Source organism: Pelodiscus sinensis, chromosome 31, assembly GCF_049634645.1.
Source record: "Pelodiscus sinensis isolate JC-2024 chromosome 31, ASM4963464v1, whole genome shotgun sequence".
Classification (NCBI taxonomy): Eukaryota; Metazoa; Chordata; order Testudines; family Trionychidae; genus Pelodiscus; species Pelodiscus sinensis.
The window spans coordinates 3,228,719-3,236,796 of record NC_134741.1 but is presented as its reverse complement, the minus strand read 5'-3'; the positions used below and the strand labels follow the sequence as shown (position 1 = coordinate 3,236,796).

General features: G+C 54.4%; 1 non-coding gene across 1 annotated transcript; it reads right to left on the bottom strand.

Moving 5' to 3' along the window:
• Nucleotides 1-3,094: 3,094 nt before the first annotated feature.
• On the bottom strand, nt 3,095-3,167 carry TRNAK-CUU (transfer RNA lysine (anticodon CUU)). The gene has a single exon. It is a non-coding gene; the product is annotated as a tRNA-Lys (tRNA).
• Between the last annotated feature and the right edge of the window lie 4,911 nt (nt 3,168-8,078).

Sequence of the window (8,078 nt, the reverse complement as noted above, 5' to 3'; positions counted from 1 at the left end):
CAAAGCTCAGTGCTGGTAACAAACTCAAACACCCCTTGGCTACATCTACCCCGCAGGCTATTACACAAGAACTGTTTTGTGCAAGAGTTCTTGCGCAAAACGTCTTGTGTACTAGCACGTACACACTGCCATGTGCTTTTGCACAAGAATGTCTGTGGCAGTGTGCACGCTCTCTTGTGCAAGAAATCTCTGATGACCATTTTAGCCACAGAGGTTTCTTGCACAAAAAGCCCTGTTCCCCATTCATACTACCTTCTTGTGTAAGAGCTCTTGAACAAGAGGATTTATTCCTCATGGGGAAAGGAATAACTTTTGCCTAAGAAGCCCTCTTTTCCTATGTTTTGCCATAAATTTACTTGTGCAAGAACACGCGTGCAGTGTAGATGCTTCTCAAGTTTTTGCGCAAGAACGGCCATTCTTGAGCAAGAAGCCTGCAGTGTAGAGGTAGCCCCTGGGTGCCCAGAGAGGGGCTGTCTAGTCACAGTCTGGCTCGGCGCACACTCTGCAATGGGAAGATGTCCACGGAGCAGGCAGATGGCAGGGGCACACAGCTCTGGTGGGCCCAGCATCCAGAGGGGCGTTTCCGATATGAGTGTTTACTGATAGTGTCCATCTCTGGTCTGATTTCACAGTGTGGTGAGACACTGGCACCCACAGCAGCATGGATGGGGTGGCTGGAGGGAGTGGCTGGCGGGCGGCCGGTAGGAGCAGTGGCAAGTGGCCAAGGGAGTGGGTGAGCCTCATTTGCATTTCTAATGAGCCACCATTGTTGTGGAAGAGGCTCTTGTGCCAGAAGGAGCATCTACACAGCCCCTTCTTGCACAAGAAAAACCCTCTTGCGCAATGCCGTTACACTTAGCCTCATTTGCATATTTCTGGCACAAAAACCTGCCAGCGTAGACATAGCCCAATTGTTTTCACTGTCAGGGGGCTCAGTGGCCCCTCCCTCTTCCTACTTGCTCTCCCAAAAGAGACAGACTTGGCTCCCCTTTCTTTTCCCCCAGCAATTGCCATACTGCAAAGCAGATACCAGAGACAGCAAAGCTAGTGTTCTGTGGTGCAATGGAAAGCTTGTTGGCCTATGGTGTACTAATGCAGGTCAGTTATTCAAAGGTTGTGGGTTCAAATTCCACCAGAGTCGCTTTAGCTGTTTCCTCATTTCCAGGGCAGCTTTTACACAACAGCCAATCCTTAGGCTGACACTAGAATGAGCGTTAGTCCAGCAGACCAGAGCAAGGGTGGAGGCAAGTGCTGTTCTGAAAGGCTGCAGATGCCCATGGACCCTTTTGTCCCTCCATCTCTCCTACCAGTGCTGTGCAACATTCGAGCTATGTCTACACTACACTGTTCTTTTGAAAAAGCTCGGTAACTTGTGAACCCCAGTTTGCATAGCTTTTTCTGCTTCTTTTTTCGGAAGAGGCTTTTTCGACATTTTGCCTATCTACACTGGGCCAAATGTGGGGGAAAAACCCTTTTTTGGAACATCCCTTCTTCATAAAATGAAGTTCACAGAGATGCCAAAAAAGCATGTCTGCTCTTCTGAAAAATTTTGTGGAAGAACAGATGTGTTCTCTGGACTAAAGCGTTGTCTCTCTCGTGCAAACAGAACCCTGATGTAGCATCTTATTTCAAGTTTAGGGATCAGCGTAGACAGAGGGTTGACATATAGTAAACATTTTGAGCTACAGAAGTTGTCATTTTCATCTTATTTTGAAAAACGCTTCAGTGTTTACACAGCACCACATTTCGAAATAACCTGCTGTTCGGAAATGTCCCTTCCTCCTCATGAAATGAGGTTTACAGGGATGTTGGACTAGCGAGCCCATTGTATTTCAAAATAAGGGGGCACTGTTAACACGCAGGGTAGATATTACAGATGCCTTAGTACCCCGAAATAGCGCTGCAGGGTCAAGGTCACCTTATAGGACCACAGCAAGGGGCAGGTTTGATGCTGAATTTTCAGCTTTCTGCTCTTGGAAGTCTTTGTTGCTGTCTGCAGCCTGACCCTGCAACGCCAGGGCCCCAGCCCCTCCCAGACTGCCCAACACGAGACAGAGCTGCCAGGTGGCAGGCGTCTTCAGACTCGCAGCAGGGGGCAAAAATCCCTCTCTAGGGAGCCTGCAGGAAAGGGAGCCAAAGAAGGTGGATTTTGAAGACTCTGCCTCCCCACAGCCAGCCCCACCCCACAGGCTTTGGCAGAATAAAGGGGGGAGGCTCTGCTCACCCTACTGAGTCCCACTGAGATGTTGAGCTTTTGTCCTGCCCCCCTCAGCTTGGCCTCCCTCCTCTGCCCCATTCCTGCCTCACTTCCTCCTTGGGCAAGTCACACAAGGGAAGCAGCAGGAGGAGCCAGCCCCATACGCCAGCTTCCAAGGGCAGGGGAGGCTGAGACACAAGTGTCCATCGGGTGCCTGGCCTGACCCATCTGGCTTCCCCAGACTGGCACCAAGGGGCATTCTCAGCTGATGTCACCCCTTCCCCCGTTGCATGGGAGTTGGGCTTATCCCAAGCACAGTCTGAGTAGCAGGAGCTGCATATATCCGGGGCGCAGCAATAGGAGAAGACCATCTGTTTCTGCCTGGCTTTGAACCAGGGACCTTCTACCTGTTCAGCAAATGTGATAACCACTACACCACAGAAACACACACCAAGGCTGAAACTTGGACGACAGTTCTGTTCCTAGCTCTTGCTAACACCCTGCTCTGCGGGAGAGGGGAATGCACCTTGTGAACACTTCACCTCTTGTTCTCATGGAGGCGACTAACCCGAGCTGCCAGCTCCTCATTTCCTCACCAGCCCCTTGAGATTTGTAGCTCAAAGCTGGAGCTGCTGTGGAAGGAGGTGAAGCTACAGAAGCTGACAGGGGACAATCAGCTGGCGGAGGGTTATTTTTTCTCCTCCCTGGGCTGATGTGGCTGGAATTGAGGAGAAGAAAATCCTCTTCCCTTCTCCTCAGAAGATAGAAATTGCAGTTGGTTCTCTCTGTGGTTCTACTAAATCTGGACCCCAGGACTAGACTTTTGCTTTCTAAAACCCTGGTGAAAGCTGAGAGCAAATTGCTTGTAGGCTGAGAAAGTGAGTTAAGGAAGGGCATCGCCCAGCATGGGGCTTGAACCCATGACCGCGAGTTTAAGAGTCACATGGTCTACCAACTGAGCTAGCTGGGCTGCATGCAAAAAGTTTCCTAATATCCCATCACAGCATAACAGGAGCCAAGTGTTCTCCACTGCCTGACTCAAGGCTCTTTCGTGCCCCTAATGTGGGGTTCTGGTCTGTGGAGGGGTTTGAACTCGAACCCCATGCCCAACACACCCACTTCTTTCCCCACAAGGAACGGCCCCATTTCCATCTCTCCAGGGACAGGAGAAGGGCTCTGGCCTGTTCTCTGCAAAATGCTCAGCCTGTTTCATTTTCTGCAGGAACGAGTGGGATCCATGCGCCCTGTTCCCCAGTGACAAGTGTGTGTCCTCGCCCCCCTTTCCACAGACACAGCAGGCCAGGGGGCTATGAGCCTCCAGAGGCCCCTTCCTACTTGGCCTCCCACAAAGCTGGGGTGAAAAGCTGCTAGACCCCAGCCCTCCTGGCCAAGCCATGGCAGAGGTAGCAGGATTCACTCCCATCTTCTCCTGCCCATGCCCTGGTGCTGAAGTGCCGGCCCCTTTCCTGCTGCCCCAACTCTTATTCCCCACAATGCACTTTGTGCAGGGGCCGTTGGTCTTTGTGCCAAGGTGCGTGACTGGGAGTGAAGGCTCCGGGCCCTTCCCCAAATACACAAATCCCCCCCTCTATCCTGCTCACACTGTCTGGCTGCCTCTAGCACCAACTGAGCTTAGGAGCCAGGTGGGCTACTGAGCCCCTGACAGTGAAAATAAGGGATAAGAACTGAGCTGCAGTTGGAGAATCCATTGTGCTCTGCACACTTGGGTTCAAATCCCATCCTTGTCGGCTGTTTGCAGCCCTCTCTCTTGCTTCTCCTAGAAGTTCAGTGCCAGCCCCTCCTGTAACCCTTTTCCGTTAAAAGCATTTGCAGAAAATCATGCCAGGCTAGATGTAGCCGAGATGTCTGCCTCAGTGACGGCCCTTTCACGGCCCTATCCAGGCCCTGCAATAGCTCAGCTGGCAGAGCAGAGGACTGTAGCAAGTGCCTGTTAGGGGGCTGGTTCAATTCCAGCTCAAAGGGGAGGCTTCTTTTCCCTTCCTCTAGCAGAGAAGGAGAAAAGAAGGGCTTGCTGGCTCCTAGCCTGCACTGAGCTGCAGCCTGGGCATGCCATGTCCACCTGATCCTGCCATAGCTGACACCTGCCATTGCCTGGTCACCCCTTCCTACCACAGAAGCCCATGCTCAGCCCTACCAGGCCCCTGCCTGGTTGGAGCCCAGGCAGGAATGCTCTTCCCAGACCTGTTGTGTCTTCCCCTGCCTCAGCTCAGAACTGGACCTGCCATGGCTGGGGCACCCTTCTCTCGTCCAAACCCAGTCTGGGACTGGACCTGCTGTGTGGAGTAGAGAGGCCTGTCCTGTGGCCGTAGCAGAAGAGGAACCCCTGGGCACTGACCAGCCCTTGTTGCTGTGGCTCTCAGCGGGGAGGAGGGTCCAAAGGGGACCCTAGGCCAGCGTGCCCCGGAACAGGGCACCTGCCAGGCAGTGTCCGGCTGGGGGAAGGGCTCTGGGTGTTGCTGCTCACCATGCACGGGAAAGGTTCCTGTGCCAGTGCTGGGGATGGGTGGCCCATTGCTCCCATTCTGGCCCCCCCAAAAAAACAAACCCTCGCCCACCCCGTGGGCCTCACCCCAGAGGTTGGTTTGCAGCAAAGTTACTGCAGAGGTAGGAAGCAGGAGTGGGAGGCTGCAGGTGCCTTTATGTGCTTTTGCCATGAGGCTGGTACTTCCTGTCCCCAAACAGAAGCTTCACCACACAGGCCCCTGCCTGGCTCGCTGGCTCAGCAGGTGTCGGCCCTGGTATGTCACTGGGGTTATGGCACACCCCATGTCCCTGGCTGGAGCACCAAGCGGGGGAGGTCGTGCTCATGCCGATCCGCCTGGGGGTGGGGCCCAGCTGCACAGCACAAGTATGAAATTCAGACAGACCCAGAGCTCCCAGGGCAAAGGGGAGACAAACGGACCGACAGGATACTTGCAAAGCAGCGTGTTTGCAGATACCCCCCCTGGCATTTCTACTTTGAGTCCTGGCAAGAGTATAACATCGGTGTTAACAATTTCCTCGCATGTCTCCCCTAATTCACGCAGCACCGCACAAGTGACCTGGGGTAAGTGGCTGGTCTTTGGGACTGGGCACAACCTGAATGTTGGGGTGATCTGTGGTGTGAGGAAGCATCAGTCACAGAGGCCGGCTTGCCCTGGCGACAGGACAGACCAGAGTCCCTGCGGGGCCTGTCTGTGACTCCTTGTTGAGGGCCATAGACCCTCCCACCCAGCACTTGCAGGGTCTCTGCTCAGCCCATTAGGCCAGGGGAGTGGGGGTGGGGCAGAGAGGAACAGGCTCCCAGGCTGCTCCAGGTCCACAGCGGAGGTGAGTGTGGGGAGAGGGGGACAATCCCTGCTGCCACCCCACACCAGGCCCCAGATAATTCTTTGACTTGCGTTGCACAGGGAAAGAGATGGAGCAGGGGAAGAAGGGGTGTGAGGGGGCAGAGCAGGGGTGGCGCATGGGGGAGGGGGAGGTGGAACAGAGGCAGGGTGGGTCCCATGCTCCCCCCCCAAGGGATAGCTCTGCTCACCATGTTCTTCCTGTCATCCAGCCCTTACCTGTGAGACACCTCCCCCACCACTCGCTGTGTCCCTCCTCTCCTCCAGCACTTGCCCGCAGGACCCCCCACCCTTCACTTGTCATGTCCCTCCTGTCTGCACATCCCCAACCCTGAGAGACTCCCCCCTCTCGCCCGCATCTCTCCTCAGCTCTCCTTGACCCCACCCCCTTGCTGTGTCCCTTCCCAACCTCCGCACTCACGGGGGCAGGGCAGGAAGGGTGCAGCGGTGGGGCTAACCAGGGATGAGCAGGGCCTGGAGCGGCTCTGGGGCAGGGCCTGGGGTGGAGCAGGGGTGGGACGTGGGTGGCTGAGATGGGCCAGGGAGGGAACCAGCCTCCCCTGGGGAAGCTTCTCCCCCCCCCCCCCCCCCACATCCAGGCTGTTAGTGCTTGAGGGGCTCACGCTGGATAGCTGGGGCATGAGGTCTCAATACAGAGCCGCCCCCCAGCCTGGGGACGGGCCGTGCTGTGTGGCTGGGAGCAGCTGGAAGGGAGCCCTGAGCCTGGCTCTGCCACATTCTAGCCAGGGGCTCTAACCAGGGGGTGAAATCACCAACCCTCCCTCCCCCTTCCCCACTGCATGTGGGGCAAGGCAGGTGCCTGCCTCATTCTGGCAAGAAATGCCTCAGGCGCCTGAGCCCTCCAACCCAGGCGCTGGGTTCCTGCGGGTGGATTGCTAAGCAGGGACTGGCGCCCCCTGCAGCCCAGACTCAGGCACCTCCCTGTGAGAGGGGCAGGGCTTAGCACACCCCTTCCCTCCTGTCAGCATCTCCCCTGGCTGGCTTAGACGGCTCCCCGGGCCCTGCCTGCTGAGCTGGCTTTTGTGTGGTGACACCCACGCGTTGCTTAGGGAGTTTAAGCCCCTAACTCAGCTGTGCAGGTCACAGTCTCTTCCTGGGATTTTCTAGTGGCCTAAAAATTAGGCCCCATGACACTCAGCATTGTAACTCCTTGGACCCTTCCTGGATTGCACCTTCTGCACCAGCCACCTCCCTGCAGAGCCCTGTGGAGGAGCTGCTGGTTGATAAGGTGTGGGCAGGATAGAGAGGAGCCCAGGCTGGGCAGGGACACAGTGCAGAAAACCCCAAACTCTCCTCCTAGGGGTGAGATATTCCCTGTGGGCACTCCGGGGATGCCCCCCCCCCCCTCAGGCATCAAATCCCTGGCCTCTGCCTCCAGGTGCTGCAGCTGGGACAGTGAAGTGGCACTAACAAGAATTGCTTGTCTAGTTTATTTACAGTAAGTCACCGATGCTGGACAGTGAAAGGACCTGAGAAGGAGGGTTCAAAACCCAGCCTGGAAAAAAAACCTCCAGATCAGCGGCACAGCCATGGGTACACGCATGGCCCCACAGTATGCTAACATCTTTATGGCTGACCTAGAACAACGTTTCCTCAACTCCCGTCCCCTTTCACCCCTCCTCTACCTACGATACATCGATGACATCTTTATGATCTGGACACATGGCCAAGAAACACTGGAGATATTCCACAGAGATTTCAACAACCTACACCCCACCATCAATCTCAGCCTGGACCATTCTACACGAGAGATCCACTTCCTGGACACCACCGTACAAATCAACAATGGAAAATTAGACACCACTCTCTACAGAAAGCCCACCGACTCATACAGTTACCTACATGCATCCAGCTCCCATCCAGAACACACCACACGATCCATCGTCTATAGCCAAGCCCTTCGATACAACCGCATCTGCTCTAACCCCACTGACAGAGACCAGAAGCTTCAGGATCTCTACCAAGCATTTATAAATCTCAACTACCCACCCAGAGAAATAAAAAAGCAAATTGAAAGAGCCAGACGAATACCTAGAAACCATCTACTTCAAGACAGACCCAAGAAAACCAACAATAGAACACCACTTGTCATCACCTACAACCCCCAACTTAAACCTGTCCAACACATTATCAATAAACTACAGCCTATACTGGAACAGGATACCATACTCCAAGAGGCTCTGGGAGACAGACCCATAGTCTCCTATAGACAACCACCTAACCTCAAGATGATTCTTACCAACCACCACAGGACATACCACACTAATACCAACCCTGGTACCTTCCCTTGCAACAAACCCCGTTGCCAGCTTTGTCCACATATTCATTCTGCTGATACCATTATTGGACCTAACCAAGTGAGTTATAAGATCAAGAACACATATTCCTGCGCATCCAGAAATATAATCTATGCTATCATGTGCCGAAAGTGTCCGTCTGCTATGTACATTGGACAAACATCTCAGACACTTCGCCAAAGGATTAATGCCCACAAAACAGATATCAGACAAGAT